The sequence below is a fragment of the Columba livia genome, chromosome 5 (assembly GCF_036013475.1).
Source record: "Columba livia isolate bColLiv1 breed racing homer chromosome 5, bColLiv1.pat.W.v2, whole genome shotgun sequence".
NCBI classification, from domain to species: Eukaryota; Metazoa; Chordata; class Aves; order Columbiformes; family Columbidae; genus Columba; species Columba livia.
Window position 1 is genome coordinate 50740123 of NC_088606.1, and position 19886 is coordinate 50760008.

Sequence of the window (19886 nt, forward strand, 5' to 3'; positions counted from 1 at the left end):
TGTATTCCAGAACCAAACTAAAACACACCACACTCTTTTTAAATGTTTGTCAATAAAAGAATGATCAATGTGGGGGGTTAGTTGGTTGGGTTTTTTTTTACAGTCTATATGCAGTGTATCTTCATCTTACCACATTTTTAAAAGTCTATTATGAACAGCCATACTATGTGTCAAGCCTGAGTTATAACTGTTACACAGAATTATTACCTGAATAATAACTTGTATCCCAGCTGATAAGTATCCTTAATAATCACACGTAAGATCTTGGTTCTATTGCTAAATGGTGTCAGAATTCAAGGTATCTCCAAAACAAAGCTGTAAAGTCAGATTTATCTGCATTAGAGGAAAGTGAGAAAAATGTTCACCTTTGGAAACATGATGCACACAACAATGGTGACACAGTAGTATATCTGAACTACTTGCTTTTGGCACTCCACTAAGTTCTATTTAATTCATAAATAAGAGGGACATTTTCAGTAGCTCGTAACACTTCCAGATTCTACAAATTTCAGAATTTTTATAGAAAATGCATGTACTGACACACAATCCTGAATACAAAAATACATATTTCATTTTTTTCACAAAAAAAAAAAGTAGCTCCTGAGCACATTTGCTTGTTTTGTTTATTTCAGAAAGATGCAAACTCTCTAATTCAGAAAAAGAGCTTCACAGAAAGGGTCAAAGAGTAATTTCTAGCAGTAGTTTTGTACTTACAAGAAAGCAATCTGGTTTCTAGAAAACTTAAAACATCCAGGGCAAGGCTGGATGGATATATTTTCGATATACGCTATTGTAAAATAATAAATGAGTACGTACCCCACTGATTTAAAAATCAAGTTTATTCATTTTTTGATAGAAATAATTTGGTCTAAATTTATTAGTTACTAACTTAATTCTGCAAATTAACTTAATTTGATAAGGACCTTAACACATGCTTGCTTTCATGCATTTTTCCTTAATTTATCCTGAGGTCTTAAGATTCCTGCAGTTTTCAGTCACCCGTTCTATCTTTGTGATGGTTAAATATTTTTGCTCAATGTAGAACTCCTGTTTATCTCTGCAAATCCACAAATCTAATGGTTATTTATGTGAGTCACTATTTGTTGGTGCTTAGTCTGAGTCTTCTGAAAAAACAAAAAAAGCCCAAACGAAACATGGCAGGATACAGAAGTAGTTGTAATGGCACACTCCTCTATCTCTTCTGTCCGTTTTTCAAAAAAATCAAGTTTGATTCTCACAACCCCAGCTACAGTCTAAATTATTCTGTAAAATTTTATCTTTTTACCAGAAGAATTTTGCTAAATCTCTTAAGGATTTTTGTAAAGTGTTCTAAGAAAATACATTTTCTACTTCCAATAATGTGTGTGACATTTCAACCTTATGCTTAAAATGATAATATTTTTATGCTAAAAATCACAGATCACTAAGCATGTCTTGGGAAATCTCTGAAAGAACCTCCAAATTGAGATCATTAGTAAACCAAACATGTATTAGAAAACAGTCTGACTGAATTATCTTAACTTAAATTTGCACATAGTTAATTTTGAAAAAAATGTACATTATTAAACGCCCCCCCCCCGCCACACACACACACACACACACACACACAGATAAAAGGATAGTACAAACCCAGGGTCATTACATTTGTAATACTAGCCTGTAATCAAGGAGAGACAAGGGAGATTGTGTATATGAGGAGAAGGAGGAAAAGCGATCAAGACATTAAATAAACAACCAACTAGAGAATCTCTAAAATGACGATGTAAAAAAAAGCTACCAGTTGTTGATCAAACCTTTCACAGCTGGAGTTGAACAGTACAGGGGTCTGGTTTAGCACACTTTCACGGACAAGGGGATGAAATCTGACCATCAGCAAGCCTCCCAGATGAAGCAAAATAGAACAGGAAAACAAGAGTCTCATTACAGAGCCTCAAAGTGTCCCCCGAGACATTCATTATGCACTAAATGTCAAACTCAGCTTTAAATCACTAACAGAACATTAAGTACATAAAAGAAAATGCTGATGAGTGATATTCTGGCACTGGCCATCCCAGTGAGGCATGTGAGCAAAGAGAATTAAGTAATTTGTGGAATTCTCCCTGTCTGAAGCAGGTTAAATGCAGAAGAGGGCCTTGGAAAAGTGTGTGGCCTGTTAAGACTGATGTGTCAGACAGGACTATGGTTGAATTTAAATATGATTTCAGGGGAAATAATAAACTACTTGGGAGGGCACATTGCAGTCTAGTGGTTACACTGTGTTGAATACTTACTCTGTGACAGCATTAATTGCTGTATTTTAACTATCTGTATATCAAAATACTGGGCAGCTTCCTTTCTACCATGACAATACATTGAGTGAGGAGCATTACTAACTAAAAAAAAAAAAGAAAAATAAAAAAATATATTTTTGTTTTATATTTCTTTATGTCATCAAATCAGCTGTCCAGGAATAAGTGAGCAGAGAAATCTACAACTGTCTAGGGTCTCGCAGCCCAGAGAGCAGTCCAATGCAGGAGAGGGAGGAGTGCAAGCAGGCTCCAAGAATCTTGCTAACTCCAAAAGTGCACAGTTTGCAACTTGGAATCAGAAAGCAATATAACTTTGTTAAAGTAACAAAGTAACAAAGTTAAAGTACAGTCTTATGCCCCTAAATCCAGCAAAATGTCTTGCTAAGTTATTTCAGGCAAATAACCGTAATCATCATGCATAAGCCTCAAACGAGTGGTTGTTAAAGTGCATGCATAGTCAAGCCCATTCATTTTAGGAAAAAGAGCAGTGCCAGGCTGCTGCAGGGACAGCTCAGCAAGCTGAAAGAGCTGTATCCTTTGGTTTGCAATCGAGTGTTTCAAAACCAGGGTGCACAGCCTCCGAAGAACTGACCATCAAAAATATCAAGTATTTTAAATTGAAACATTTAGATACGAGTCTCTGAAAGACAAACTTGAAGGATTTATCTCTGGGAAAACCTGAAGCCAAATTAAAAGCAACGTACATGCCTCCATTTCACCTTCTGATTACTCAAAATGGTAGTCAGTACAGATTTTCTCCAAGTGTCCTGTTTAGAATGTCATCAACAAATATAACTTCTAAAGCATATAAATGGTACAAAACAAATGTATAGGACCCAGAGCTGAGTTCATACAGGAGACCTGAAAGAAAGTTGGAAGCAGTATGTAGCTATTCTTGTTTATCATTCGGATATAACAATCCAGATCTGATAAAACATGATTTATTACTGGTTTCTCCTAAATCTAAATTTCTGTTCCACCGTATCAATTACCAATATAAATGTTCTTTTTGAAAAATCCTCATCATCGAAGTACACAAATAAAATACTGACTATAAAGGTGTATATATACAAGACTGAGAAATATAAATGCTTCTAACTGATTTGCACATGACACAGCAACAAAAAACTTGCATGCTAGGTCTGATCCTCTAACATTGTGCACTGCCTTTTAGGAGGTGAAGCATAGATCTTCAAACATTTTTAAAGGTTTCACTTCTGTTAAGATCCTTCATTATAGAAGACTTCAGTAAGAATTAAATGTCCAAATGCTTTGTGCAACCAGGCTTGCAGACTCTAGAGCTTGTATGTGATATGTCTGGGAAAAGAGAAGGCTTAGGCCTTAAGAGTTCCAAATCTCCCATATTTTATTTCAAGGGTTGGTAAGGGACAGTGTGGCCATCTATCCTGTCACTTAAATATACCTAAAAACTTAAAAAAACCCATTGAAATGAATAATTAAGACAATCATAAATTTTGCACTACCTACAAAATGAATGTACTTTCCATTTTTCAAATAGAAAAGGAATGCATATTTCATTACAAAACAACATGGATTGTTGCTGGCAGTAAGAGCTGGGTTTATGCATTATTCACTCATGAAAAAATTCATTAATTCACAGATTGCCTGATGGTCTTCATGCCCTTCTGCAATCCTAAGCCTGAGAAGGAATGAAGGTGTTTCAAACTCAACACTTGTGTCACCTGCTTTTGCTGGCAGTGGAATGCCTGGGAAGCACCTGCATGCTGTCCAGTCACTGCCAGTTACACGTTGGTGGGCAGTCTACAGAGGGATCAACAGAAAGAGTATGGCAAAGCTACACCTGGTGGGCAGTGTTTCTGCAAGGTTCTCAGCCTGGCCCCCACACAGGAAAGAGCTGCATAAGCATTTTGCAAGATCTGAGCACCCAAGTGGATATGTGCTGTCACTTACAAAGAACGATAATGCGTGGGCCCATCAGACTACATTTTTCTGCTATTCATTTTCTGTCAGCAAGTAAATGAGAGCAGAGGATGGAATGCAGATTTAATTGTGAGCACGTGAAATTACAGAACTGAAAGGCAAAAGCTACTTTAGCATGAGGAGACTAATCTGTGTGACCGAAGGATGTAGGCATGTATCTCCTACCGGCAGCAGAAAGGCAGGCTGCAAGTCATAATTGGGCATACTAATACATCACTAAACGAGAGGAGAGCTGATGTCTCAGAAGCCTGGCTTTTTCTGACTTCAAACTCCCTCAAAATGGAAAGAAGATAACAGGAATCCACAGTTCTGCACTGAATAAGGTTTTTTCATCAAATTAGTAAACATGGACTTTTTATCTGGCATTAGTAAGTGGCTGGTTTTACAAGAGAAGCAAGTAAGCTGCTGCATTTCACAAATATCTGTGTTGTGACCTTTGCTATTCAATCTATATACATAAAAATATGAAAAAGGAGCAAAAAAAAGACTATGCAAAATTTGCTGATTATATGAAAATATTCAGAGCCAACTAAAACCAAATTTGACTGAAATGAGCTGCAAAAGTTCACACTAATGAATTACATGGCCATAAAATAGCAACCAAATTTTGATGCAAATAAACACAAAACAATAACTATGAGGAAAGTGAAGTATTGGTTCTGAATAAGCTGTTATCACCCAGAAAAATGACCTTGCTACACATCCGCTTGAACTGAGAAATAAATATCGAACCAGAAATAATTTGTATTACCTGTAAAACCTGTCTTAGTCTGAACACCTATTTCAATGTAGTTTTTCCATGGGGCAAATAGGTTCCATTGTAGTAGATGAGGAAGACATGCAGGAAATGAAAAAGTGTGGGGCACAGTTCCATTATTCATGGTTTTATCTCCATGCGGGAACATAACAGAATCTGCCAATCACCAGAAAAGTTTGTAGGGTGGGGAGTAATTAGAAAAGAGGAGATGAGACACTGCATTGTATTCCAACAAGTGCTGATTTGGTCCATAACCCTTGCCAGGAGACATACCAAACTCAAAAGTAGGCATACTAATTTTACAGTATTTAGAAAAGCATTGGAATAGAACCAGGTTTTTAATTTTAGTTGCAGAAGACCTGGCATCTTAATGATATCATCTGTCAACTCAATTGTACAATATATTTAAAGGATCAAGGGTTTTGAAATTGGGTAGAACATTTTCTTTTTAGAAACATACACTATACAAATATGCTGAGAAACACCTTAAAAAGATTTGTCATTTATGTGAGAGTTCTGTAACACTAACTAGTCATTAAACATGGAAATATCTTTCTTTTTCCAAATTAAAGTCTTTTAACAGATAGAGATGAGCTACATTTTCTAATTGTTTGCTATTTTTTTTAACTTCTCTCACTGTGAGCACTATGAACTTTCAGTACAGACCAGTTACCACCAAAAACTGACTCTAAAAAAGTCAGTGCCAGTGGAATGTCTGTTAATATATAAATAGGTCTGTTACAAAGATTTTAACTTCTTTACTAAAAAGAAACAGTAACATCAAAATTATTTTCCAATTGGTGTGATAGAGCAGCAACAAACAAATTATTTGCAAAACTCCAAACATCTTTTGAATAACATAATTGTAACATACTAGAATTTTATTTAACCAACCCAGTATCACAACTGTTGGCAGTAGTAGGATGCTACTATGGTGGAACATCATGGTTGTAACTTCATTGCAATATGCTCCAGAGATTTTACAAGTGCAAGATCATGAGTGTGAGTGATCACCCTTAAGATGCTGCTGTGAAATCTGAGGATTCAAAAAAGACATCTAGAGTGACCCAAATTCTGGAAACTTGCAAGAGAGACTGAAAGATGGGTATTCTTTACTTTTGAAATGAAAATAATAAAAAATCCATAAATAACGAACACTTCAGAGATCAAGCACAAATATCTCTTGCCACTCTAGCCACTTTGGGGCTACAGCATAGAATAATCCTGGCCTTCCTGTAAATGTACAATCCCACAAAGTTCCAGCTTACTCTAATTGCTAATGCCAGCCACATTTCTGGATGAGACACAAAACCATAAAATATTAGAAGTGTTTTCCCTGTCAAGAAGACCAGGCTAATCTGTCAAGTGGTACACATTTAAATGCTCAAAGCAACCAGCTTGTCACGATTTAACCCCACTTGGTCATCCCTACAAAATGAAAACACACCTTCAGGACTGACACAGTTTTTATTGGCAGTGCCTAAATAATTTACTCAATTAGAATAAGTAAAATAGGCAAAAAGAAACTGCAGTAGGGTGTGCTGGTTTGACTGAAAGCAGCTTAATTTTCTTCATGCAGTTAAAAAATTTTCTTTTTCTTTAGTTAATGTGGTTGTTGTTTGGATTCAGTTTGAGAACAAGAAGATAACACCCTGGGACAGAGTTATATGTTTTTCTTCAAGTGACTTTCCTCTGTCTTTGAGTTGGAACAAAGAGAATATAAGAACTTACTGTTATCTTAGTTGTTGTCTGAGAGCCAAGGTCTTTCTGAGATCGCTGCCTCCAGGTGTGAGGCAGCTGGGAGCGGGGCATAGATGGGGCAGACCTTGACTTACATCCAGAATGATCAACAAGAATACTCCATGCTATTAGCTTTGTATTTAAGGAGAGTAGTTTTTCCAGCTAGGGAGTGGAGACCTGTTCTGGTTCTGCTCCATTTCGGTGGAGTTCTGTTCAGGAGTTCTTTTAGTTCGGCATTTGCCATCCTGCTGTTTTGCAGAGGCCTCTGGGCCTTTCTGCCTTTTTCCCTCTTCCTCCAGGATCAGCTGTTCTGGACCAGCGTTCTCTCTTCCTGGGACTGGCTGCTTGGTGTGGATGGAGTTTGTGAGGAATTGCACTGAGTATCTTTTACTTTAGATTCTATTTTCCATTTTATGTATCTTATTAGTAGGGGTGGTATATTACCATTATTTTATTAAACTGTGTTTATCTCAAACCACAAATTTCACCCTTCACTTTTGTCTCCCCTATTTGGGGCTGGGTGGATGGGAGTGAATGAGGAGCTATTATGGTTTTGATTGCTAGCTCAGGTTAAACCATAACATAGGGTTTTATCAGTATAAAGCTTTGCTAGTTAAAAGCATAATTTTCATCACTCCTCCTCCTAATATTTTAGGTAAATACCATTCTAAACATTCTACATCTTAAACATCCCCTAGAGTAAACAATTTTTGCATCAGTCCTATCTAACTTGTGCAGATTGTGCAATGCAGACAGAATAGGAAAAAGAATAGTTTATCTGTTAAAACCCCATAGTTTATCTGTAAAACTGAAATATTTCAATGCAACCAATTTTCTCCATTTCTCTACAGAAGTGTAAAAAAATCTCCATGTGTTTTGAAGTCACTTGTCATTTTATGCAAGTAAAAAGAATAATAAAATAGTTAACTATGTAAACATAGAAAATGAAGATTTCCAAAGTAGAGAAAAAGTATTTACAAATGTAATCCAAATGAAAACCAGAAGCTGGACAATCCAGCTTTTTTTTTGCCTTTGTAAGCACATTTTTGCTGTTTAATAACAATGTAAAGCTATGATGCATGGAGTCTCACTGCTCATAATGAAGTGCAATATTTATAGGCTTAAATAGAAATATATTGCAGAATCCTTGCATTGACAAACTTCATTTTGTGAAAGTAATAAAGACATGTCTTCACATGTTTCTTTCACTTCCATCCCTTTCCAAATAAAACATTGCTTTCACTGGTGTTAACAAGCCTTTACATTGCCATTCTGTCCACGTTCTATCCAAAAGCAACATCACAATAAGCTTTTCAGAACATTTTCTCATAACTTCTGCAGTACCGGTCATAGAACATAACCCTCAATAAATCTTTCAAATTTCATTTTTTCAAGACGCATTTCTATCAACTACCTCTGACAACTAAGAGTATGTCACTAAGTTATGAATTTTTCTTAAGGTTATGAAAATGTCGCCTCAGGGCACACACACTCTGCAGTTCTCCATCAGAGTGACATCTGGTCTCACAGGTCAGATGCAATAAAGCATCACATACTGACCAGCTATTCAGAGGGAGCAACCTTGGAGAGGGCTTGCTACACAAGACAGAACTCACTTCATGTTTAAATTCTAACAGGCTCTAAATAGGCAAATGAACTCTGATCCTTAGACAAGGCTGCCTGAGAAAGAGATATGAAAAGAGACAAGGGATTACAAAAGGAGCAGTTACATAATGGCTCTTTGGGGAGAAAATAGCAAATCAACATTTTTTTTTCTAAGCAGAAGAATAAAAACTATATGCAGGAGGGGAATAATGAACTCTTAGAGGCTCTGATGTTTACTTCAAATAACACTTAATGAGGAAAGTAAAACCATAAAAAATAAGACAGCATATTTTATTTTGCCCTCTGTACGTTTCTTTTTCTAGCTAAAGAGAAGATTGTTTGCTTTCTTGGACCCATTAGCAAGTCCCAGTATGTCTTGACTTGTTTGTTTTTCCTGTAAGTAACACAAACATCTGATAAGACAAATGGTAAAATGAAACTGTACAACAGGAGCTCAGGGACAGTGTGTGTTAACAGTGAATTTGCAGAATCCATGCTCGTCTGGGAATTTTAAGAAGCCAGTTGCAAGGTACAGTCCATTACTGGGGAAGAAACAAGGATTTGCCCCAAAGAAAACTATCAGGAAGGCAAGGAGAATGACATCCCTATTACTAACCAAGCGAGACCCAGCAAAGGTATGGGCACAAGTATGACAATGAACTTCAAAACCAGCATTTGCAGCAACAGAACCAAGTGGTACTTGTGCCACCGCTGCCATTGCTTCCCCAGACCTTTTGTTTCCAGTTCCTGCAAGAGTTTCCTAGGTAAGTCCCCACTGTAGAAACACATTTTTCCTCTGAAATCCCTGCGGAAACCTCACCGCATTAAAAGCATTAATTACATTAACTAGAACGGCTGCAAGTGGAAAATAAACATCTAAACTTACTTCAGAGAGTTGGGTGAGCTCTTCTGGAGAACTTACCTGTGTACTTATTCTGTTTCATAGGAACAGGCTATTACAGATGTATATTTCTTTTACTACATCTAGTCACTAATTCCAGCATTACTTGGACCACACGCACCAGATAAAAGATTTGGTTACGGCTCACACAAAAAGGTTTGTGTATTTGATTGCACAGTAGAAGGAACCATAATTATCACCAAGTATAATTTTACATACTTCACTGTTTTGAATTTAGGCTGTGACTCCAGAATAAGAAAGAGCCACTGAAGCAAACAGAAGCCAATACTTAATTGGTTTACTTACAATCTCTGTATTGATTCTATTCATCCTGCAGGTAAGTCTTAAGTTGTTGTAGCAACAGCTTTCACCCCAAACTTTTACTAATAGAGTGGCTTTTATTTATTATTTATACATTTAATTAACTCACTGCCAAGAAATCAGATGTAATTTCTAGCAACAACTCTCAACTCTAGCCTAAGTGAAGTTTTTGCTGGAACAGTCATAATGGTGTGATTCTTTTCTTGTAGCAGTATTTCTTATCTAGTGAGGTGTTTTATATGTAACAGTGTCTTTCACATACTTTAACCTGGAGTGTTTCCTCTGGTAGCTATACCTACAAATATTTTTAGTGCCAAATCCAAACATTTGCAGACTGTAATAAATATTTGTAAAGTCTTCAAGCAAACATTTACAAAAATACTCAGAGACTGTCAGTTTAAGTGCAGAAAATTTTCATTAGAATGCTGCACCAATGAGGAAGACAAAGAAAAATCCTCCAGGACATGAAAAATGTCTATATTAGAGGCATCATACATTACATACGAAGCCTACATTTTTGTGCAAGAATCTAATGTTTGAACTCTTAATGTATGGGGTTTATGTTACCTTCAGGCAAGTGCTTTTCATGCATAGGGCTAAAAAGAGGACATAAACTATGAAAAGTTATTTTCCATTCTTAAGCACATAAGTGGATGTACATATATGCACACACATGGATCATGGCAACTGCCCTGAAAAACAACCTGATTTTTAGCTGAACTGACATTTCTGTAATGGTATCACTGAAGTAACAGTGCTGGACTAACCACGAGTAAATGTGACACCAGAAATTTTAAAAATGTAAATTATTAATTTTGAGACTGTTTGGAAATTAGGCAAGAACTTCTCAAGAATTCACAGTTACACTTTGTATCAGTCACCCATACGGAATTTTAGGGATCCCTGTGAATTTAGCCTATAAAACTAAGACTGATTAAATACTTTTTGAGTTCTTTATACATATGGTATTTTTAAACTTTAAGCAGTATCTTATCTGTCAACATTTTACTTCCTACAACTTCCTAATTTTTAAATATCTCTCTATAAGTCTTTTATTTATCCTAAAAAAACAACCAACCAACTAAAACAAAACAAAAAACCAAACCCAACCAACCAACCAAACCCCACCAGCCAGTGTGTAATATTAAATAATCATTTTGGTTCAGAAAAATAACATTAAGCCAATCAGACATAGTACCAGACAAGTAGTTACCAAAGTTACTTAAGCCTTGTGTTTTTGAATGGTGTTTCCCCTAAAGATTGTTTTGTGTCATATGGAATTATAGATAACACCTCCCAATCCCCTCAAACCTTCTTGGTTTTCTTCATCAACTTTTCTGTGATTGTGCTATGACTCCACAGCTGAAAGTTTCATCCTTGGTTTACTGACATGGAAAGCTAAAAAGATGACCCCAAGCCCTGATTTTCAAACTGATTGCTTTATCTGCTAAAGTAAATTAGAAATATTCCCTAAACTACCAGGATTTATTTGGAATGATGTCTCCACTCTTACATTTGGCATACAGTCCACTCAGTCCTTCCATTTCCAAACAATAATGTTAGTTGGAATTAATAAGTACTGGTTATGATCCAGCCTTTTAATAACAAGATTGATCCATGGGGTGTTTTATAGCTTGTTAAAAGTTTATTAGCTATCACGGATCATCAATAAAAACTGTTTAATTGGCTAACTGCTACAGCTGCTGCTGTCAGTGAGCTTGTGATTCTTCCTGTGTATATAGTAGCATCTACTGAGCACCACCTGTCTGATATTCCTTTTACAGGAGACTCTTATTGCCATTTTTTACTCTCTGATAATGCAGCAGTTTTTACTTCTTAACAGGTGCCATAAGAAAAACTAGATTAGGTTACAGCTGGAGTCAGAAGAATGTTCAAAACGTAGGGAAAATTAAAAAATTAAAAGCCTTTCAAGTGTCTTGTTTTGATAAGTAGTGAACTCAGAAAGCCAGTGACTAGGGATTACTACAGTATCTTTGTTCGAGCCTTTGTTGCAGCTGTTTCACAACCTCACATGGCTCAGCAAGTATTTGCACCGAAAAATATCGAGAAACCACACATTTGGCCAGCTGGAATTAAAATAATGATGATATTTCACAATTATTATTAGATATTATGTCGCTTTATTTGAGTTTCATTCCAAGAGACAAAATGATCATGTTTGATGTGCAGAAACTTTTCGTTTTCTCCATAAATTACTCTAATTGCTTTTAATATGAAAATTGTGTTCAAATACATCAACAGTGTATTTTTTGCTCACAAAACAGATCTTATCTATTGCATATGAGCAGCTGACTGCCATGCTGTACTGCAGATGTCCATATGAGAGTATCAAATCCTCCACTGTTCTGAGAGCAACCCAGAAAGACAATACACGTAAGGAATATGATCAAGATTTTGCTTGTTAGAATCTGTTGAATACTGCATATATTTTGGTTTCAAACCTACACTAACCAAGTACAGCTACCTTCTCAATATGTGTTCTGGATGGCAGTGCCCAGTCTTTCACCAGGGAAGAGCCAGCCCTTGAGCTGAAAGACAGAGACAGGGAGGAGAATGAAGCCATAATTATCCAAGGGGAAAAGGCTGGTGATCTGCTACACCACTTAGACACACACAAGTCTATGAGGCCAGATGCGATCCATCCAAGGAGACAAAGAAGCTGGTGGAAGTGCTCATCAAGCCATTTTCTGTCATTTATCAGCAATCTTGGCTAACTGGAGAGGTCTCAGTTGACTAGAGGTTAGCAAATGTGAAACCCATCTACAAGAAGGGCCAGAAGGAGGATCTGGGGAATTACAGGCCTGTCAGTCTGACCTCAGTGCCAGTGAAGATCATGAGGCAGATCATCCTGAGTGACATCACATGGCACTTTACAGGATAACCAGGTGAACGATCCCCATCAGTATGGGTTTATGAAAATGCAGGTCCTGCTTGACTAACCTGATCTCTTTCTATTACAAGGTGACCTTCTTAGTCCACGAGGGAAAGACTGTGGATGTTGTCTACCTGGACTTCTGTGAAGTCTTTGACACCATTCTCCACAGCATTCTCCTGGAGAAACTAGCAGCTCATGGCTTGGACAGACATACTCTTCACTGGGTAAAGAACTGGCTGGATGGCCAGGCCCAAGAGTTGTGGTGAACCGAGCCAAATCCAGTTGGCAGCCAGTCACAAGTCATGTTCCCTAGGGCTCAGTACTGGGGCCAGTTCTGTTCAATATCTTTGTCAATGATCTGGACTAAGGGATTGAGTGCACCCTTAGTAAGTTTGCAGATGATACCAAGTCAGGTGGGAGCGTTGATCTGCTGGAGGGTAGGAAGGCCATATAGAGGGATTTGGACCAGCTGGATGGTTGGGCTGAGGCAAACTGCATGAGGTTTAACAAGGCCTAGTGCCGGGTCCTGCACTTGGGTCACAACAACCCCAGGCAGTGTGATAGGCTCAGGGAAGAGTGGCTGGAAAGCTGCCTGGCCAAAAAGGATCTGGGGGTGTTGATTGACAGCCAGCTGAGTATGAGCCAGCAGTGTGCCCAGGTTGCCAAAAAGGCCACCAGCATCCTGGCTTGTACCAAGAATAGCGTGGCCAGCAGGACAACAGAAACAATCATCCTCTTGTACTCAGCACTGGTGAGGTCCCACCTTGAATACTGTGTTCAGTTTTGGGCCCCTCACTACAGGAAAGACATTGAGGTGCTGAAGAGAGTTCTGAGAAGAGCAATGAAGCTGGTGAGGGGTCTGGAGCACAAGTCTTATGAGGAGCAGCTGAGGGAACTGGGGCTGTTTAGTCTGGAGAAAAGGAGGCTGAGGGGAGACCTTATCGCTGTCTACAACTGCCTGAAAGGAGGTTGTAGCATGGAGGGTGTTGGTTTCTTTTCCCAAGTAACGAGTACTAGGATGAGCGGAAATGGCTTCAAGTTGTTCCATGGGAGCTTTACATTGGGTATTAGGAAAAAATACTTCACCAAAGGATTCTCAAACATTGGAACAGGCTGCCGAAGGAAGTGGTGGAATTGCCATCCCTGGAGGTGTTTAAAAGATGTATAGATGAGGCCCTTAGGGTCATGGTTTAGTGGTGGACTTGGCAGTGTTAGGTTAATAGTTGGAGTCAATGATCTTATGGGTCTTTTCCAACATATATGATTCTAAGTGCACAGGCCAAGTATTCTTCTGAAACAGGGTTATACTTGCAGAAATTCCTAAGAAGTAAATGAATAGAATATTTATTTATTCATTCATCTATTCCTTCTGTAGATACTAAAACACTACATGCCTGAATAGATTAAGCCCTCAGCACTGCTCTGAAGTAGGTATTTCTACAATACTCCTCTTTAAATGTTTTGAGTAAAGAGCAGTAGCACAACAGCTGAGAACACTTTGTTATGCCTGTGAATTTACTTATAAATGTACAAAAGCTGGATAAAGGGACAGGGGATGTTCTAGCAACAAGTCTCTCCAGACTTTCCAATTTTCCTGCTGCTGAAGGGTGTTGTAAAAGAGCTAAATAGAGACACACATAAAAGAGGGTTCTAATTTCAGTTATTTCTATAGATCATCTAAGGTTCATTTTACAACTGTATGTCCCTTATGTAGCACAGCTCCACATTCCTGGCATTCAAATTCTAAAGCCAGTCTTATATATACCATATTCTGTTTTACTTTGCCTTCCAATATCAACTTGATATTGATATGATGCACAAATATTCTGCCCTGAAATCCAGCAACACATTATATTTGCTTGTTGAACAACAGTGCAGATATGACAATCTTTCTCTTGTGGCTTCCTTCTGCCCTGGATTTTGTGAGATATGAGCACAATAGTTACGCAATGGGAAGTATTGTCCTAGCAGATTGTTAAATCTGCTTGCTAATTACACATTAAGCATTGACCGATGCTGAAAGTGAATTAATGCATTACAAGTACATGACATGTATCTTAAGCTACTTAAGTCTACAGTCTTCTGAATAAAGAATGAAGTAACAAAGAATTTTAACAACAGTTTAACAGGGTAATCACACAGAACAATAGTTTATGGTACGCAAGCCAGTATGAGCTTATCAGGTCACAAAAACCTAGGTCAACTGCAATTCATATTACTGTTTTAGAGTCTTACACATAATACTTTAGATCATCTCTACAAATAAACATAAGTATTCAATTTTCAGTAGTATTCCAGTACTTCTTACCCTTCAAAAAGGCATTTTTTGAGCCAACTTAGATAGAAAGGCAAGAGAAGAAAATATCTAATAATTAGAAATATGATTAGTACTGTCAGTTGTAGACAAAAAGAAAGATTCATTTCTCAGTGCTGAGCTGCTGCTTCTACTCCAGACCCTCTTACACTCTCACTTATTTTCTCATCATTTCACAGAATTCCATCAGTACTGTGGACAAATTTACAAAGATCGTTACCATACTAATTCTGCACGGATACAATGTATCAGAAACCAGAAACAGAATAGTCTCTATAGTTCTGCCTCTCTGAGATTTGAGTGAATTCACATGCCTAGATCTCAGTTCCATATTTAGATAAACAGAAACTCTTGAAGCTCCTAGAAGCTGTGACAATGGCTATATCTAATTCCTTCCATGAATAGCGCCAATGTCATGGGCCACTTTTTGACAGCTTTTGTGTTATTCTAGACAACCAATATCTTCTGTACTATCCAGCAAAAATAACTAAAAATAAATATGTTGCGCAAGAGAATTTGAATCAGTATACACAATAAATATTAAGATCAAACATATATAAAAGCTACTGGAGAGTGTCCAGAAGAGGGCTACAAAGTTGGTGAAGGTTTTGGAGGAGAAGCCATATCAGTCACTTCATTTGTTCAGCCTGGAGAAAAGGAGAATGAGGGGAGACCCCATTGCGGCCTAAAACTTCCTCACAAGGGGAGGAGGAAAGGTAAGGTGCCGATCTCTTTTCTCTGGCGACCAATGACAGAACCCAAGGGAATGGCAGGAAGATGTGCCAGGAGAGGTTTAGGTTGGACATCAAGAAAAGGTTCTTCACTCAGAGGGGAGTGGAGCACTGGAACGGGCTCCCCAGGGAGATGTCACGGCCCCAAGCCTGGCAGTATTCATGAAGCAATTGAACAACGCCTTCAGACACATGGTGTGAACTGAGGGGTTGTCATGTGCAGGGACAGGAGTAGGACTCAGTGATTTCTGTGGGTCCCTTTCAACTCAGGACTTTCTATGATTCTGTATCTTGAAACTTCTTTCCTCTTTGTGCTGTGTTTCCATGTCTTATAAGTGTTCTGGATATTCACAGATATGCAAAGATTTAAAAAAAATTGAGTCTCAGCTCATCAGTACTAGGATGCAAATCATAAATAAATTCTTAAGCAATATGATGGTCAACAGAGCATTCATTATGCCAAAGAATAGGTCACAGAAGATGTACAGCTATACAACAAGGCCATATTCAGAAAATATCTATTTGCTTTGTGGTAAAATCTGAAAGAGAACAAAAATTAAGAAAAATACATAAATTCCACTGAAAGATTTTTATTCTAAGACAGAGTAAAGAGGATATGCCTGCAATGCAACCAAGGCTATGGATAAGCTCAGAGCAGAGCATGCAGCCACTGACTCTGCGGGTTACAATGCAGTCTATCACCTGTGCTTTTAGGGGAAAAACTCTTAGAGCTTTGTGATTTCCAATACCTTCTATCAGGAAACAGAAACCTAAAACCAAGGATCCTCACAAGTGGCATCTTGAGACAGAACAGCCAGCCTTATGATATGCTTCAGAATCATGGTTTTGTCAAACTTCAACTTTTAAGTCAAATTTCTTAAGAGCAAGTTTTGCCAAGTAGGAAATCAGGCAGAGAAAATTTTATTCTAAAGTAGCAGTCAGCAAGTCTTACAAAAAAAACATACTGAACTTCTTCTAATACTATCTGTTAATACCAGATGAAGATGTGAGTACTGGGTTTATGCTTTATGTTTTCAGTTGTACTTCAATAAACCCTACATGTTGGTTAATGACAGACTGTCTGCAGAGTACTGAGTAAGTCCAGCTGGGCTGATTAAGAAAACTTTTCATATCACTGTAGGTTTTAAAAGGCTACCATTTTCTTTTAATGCAAAGAACTGCAAGGTGTAACAGGATTCATAGGATCACAGAATCGTTTCGATTGGAAGAGACCCTCAGGATCATCAAGTCCAACCATGAACAAAATCACAAGCCAGTATGAATATGCAATCAAATGCATCAAGATTTTGTTTTGACTGATTGACTGATAGTTCTCACCTAAAAATATATAGCTGTTTCACACACAAGCTGGCTGTTCATACAGTCTTTTATCAAGAACTTGACCCATTATAAGCAGCTCTTCCCAGTGACTATCTGAAACTGGAAATAGTATGTCTCAAATTTAACGCATATAGCACTGTTGGCTGGTACAAAAAGTAACCCTGCATTCAATACAACTAGGCAAGAGGAAGAATCCATGTGTTTTGGAATAACTTTTTTTGCTATTAGCTCCTGATACAAGAAATTACTTAATAGTACCAATCTTCATCTAGTGAAGAATAAATAAAGTGCTACACACTGTGTGACTGACAATGTTCTTCCTATAAAATGCTTATCATGCTACTTAAGATAATCATTAACCTCACTGGCACCTTTACAACTTCTCAACATCATGACAAACTGAGCCCAGGAAATAGAATTCATTCAACCTCTTGTGAAGAGTCCTTTTAGTCATGATAGTAGATTTCAGATCTATTTAGTTAGAAACGTTAGTGAAATAAAAAAACTGAATACAGAGACAATCAATACTGATTTTGTCAGCATGTTACAGAAAATTCTCCATGTATCAGTCTAGTAGCACCTAGAATGAAAGTTCAAGGTATGATATTTGGGTGCTAAATAGTAACTAATTGTAAAATATTACAGTGTGAGAAAGATCACTGTTATGGCTATCAACATAAAATGTGTATATATTTTAAAAAGTTAATTCAGTCACTGTATAAACCTCCAGATTACCCAGAAGTTTATTATACAGCCTCACAAATCATCTAATCACCTTGATCTAAAAGGCAGCTAAACTTGCATGATCTGTTCATGAAATCAGCCAACCTCACATGAATCAACAAGTCTGAATCAGTATTTTTTAGTCTGTAGCACTACAACAGTTTCGGGGTTTTTGTTTGCTTGTTTCCTTTTTTAAATGCAAAACTACACTTTCATTTAACTGAAAACAGTCAAGCTGGTATTTTTCAATTTATCAATCAAAGAGGCTCAGTACACTTGGTAAGAGATGAAGTTACATTATACCAGTTATTACCTGTGCCCCAAACACTTTTATTTGTCAGGCACTTAACTTTGACATTACTGAAATCCCTTTCCACTTTAGAAAGCCTTGATGTGCTACTTATTAGGACAGCACCATCACCACTGAATCTTTGTGCAACATCGCTGCCACCAGCTTTGCAATACCCTTGCATGCTATTAGGTTGGTGCAAAAATAATTGCGGTTTTGGACCATGAATTTTAAATCATTGTAACTAGGCTTAAACACATATTTATTAATCAAAATAGGAACCATTTCAATCAACATGTTTTTGTCAACAAGAATTAAGTTTGTTTATTCCTGCAGTGTGAAAATCCATGCTTTGGGATTTGATGAACTCTTGGAAAGCATTTTCTGCATCCTGCTGGTTGTGGAAGCATTTTCCCTGCAAAAAGTTGTCGAGATGCTTGAAGAAGTGGTAGTCAGTTGGCAAGAGGTCAGGTGAATAAGGTGGATGAGGCAAAACTTCGTAGCTCAATTCGTTCAACCTTTGAAGCATTGGTTGTGTGACATGCGGTTGGGTGCTGTTGTGGAGAAGAATTGGGCCCTTTCTGTTGACCAATGCTGGTTGCAGGTGTTGCAGTTTTTGGTGCATCTCATCAATCTGCTGAGCAGACTTCTCAGATGTAATGGTTTCTCCAGGATTCAGAAAGCTGGAGTGGATCAGACCAGCAGCAGACCACCAAAACAGTGACCATAACCTTTTTTTGGTGCAAGTTTGCCTTTGTGAAATGCTTTGGAGCTTCTTCTTGGTACAACCATTGAGTTGGTCGTCACTGGTAGTCATATAAAATCCACTTTTTGTTGCACGTCACAATCCAAAAAAGAAATAGTTCATTGTTGCTCTGTAGTATAAGAGAAGATGACACTTCAAAATGACAATTTTTTTTTCATTTTCAGTCAGCTCGTGAGGTACCCACTTTTTTTTCCAATTTGCTTGAAATGCAAAATGACCACAGAATGGTTGACGTTGAGTTCTTCATCAACTTCTCACATAGTTGCAAGAGGATCAGCTTCAATGATTACTCTCAACTGGTTGCTGTGAACTTCTGATGGCCGCCACTACACTCCTCATCTCCAAGGCTCTTGTCTCCTTCGTGAAATTTCTTGAACCACCACTGACATTCATCAGCAGTTCCTGGGCCAAATGCATTGTTGATGTTGCGAGTTGTCTCTGCTGCTTTATGACCCATTGTGAATCTGAATAAGAAAATTGCTTGAATTTGCTTTTTGTCTAACCTATAGTCTAAAATAAATATAAAATAAACAGCAAGTAATGAGCCAGTAGTAAAAAAAAAACAAAGTGAGAAAAAGACATTAAGTATAACATAACCGCATTTATTTGAGTATGTATTCCAATATCAAACAGCAAATTTCAACAACGCAAAAACCAAAATTCCTTTTGCACCAACCTAACAATGTCAAAGTCTTCACATCTAAACAACCATTTCAGGGCACTGGGTGTTTTTGCACTGAGGGAAGGACGGGGAACCCAACTTCAAGCTCAGATGTCAAGTTCATAGCTGGAGCATGAATTTCACAAATTAAAGTAATTTCTGTTGGTTACAATTCCCTGTGCAAGCATAAAATTAATAAAATGGGAATAAACCTTGCTGTACAATTTGTGCCAGCACTTGCTCTAATTTCCCAGACAGCCATAGCCTCATTACCTTCAGATTTGTGCATCTCATTATGATGCTGACACTTACACTTGTGCGATTAGTGCTGAAATTACAGATTCATCCTGATTTAGTGTGGCCTTTATTGCTGTTAATTAGGCAACAAAATGTGAAAACTGTTACGGCATTTTAATTATCTGAATGGAATGAGATTTGTATACTAAAAAAAAAAAGGAGAGAGAATGTGATCTTTTCTTTGAAACAGTTGCTAGTTTGGATGGAAACAGCTGACTGAGAGAAATTTGACAATTTATTTTGATGCTAGTTGAGGTGACCCCTTCCGTCTGTATCTGCCATGTACAGTTTTAT

At 37.6% G+C, this 19886-nt stretch overlaps 1 protein-coding gene across 5 annotated transcripts in view; it reads right to left on the minus strand.

Annotated features, from left to right (window-relative positions):
* The window catches only part of CHID1 (chitinase domain containing 1), a 118554-nt gene that overhangs the window by 20864 nt on the left and 77804 nt on the right, over positions 1-19886 (minus strand). Inside the window, exon 11 of one of the 5 annotated variants that reach the window (XR_010473265.1) lies at positions 208-19098. The exons of the other annotated variants lie outside the window; for them this stretch is intronic. The gene's annotated coding sequence lies outside the window, so the exon portion shown is untranslated. The remainder of the gene's footprint in view (positions 1-207; positions 19099-19886) is intronic. 5 annotated transcript variants of the gene reach the window in all.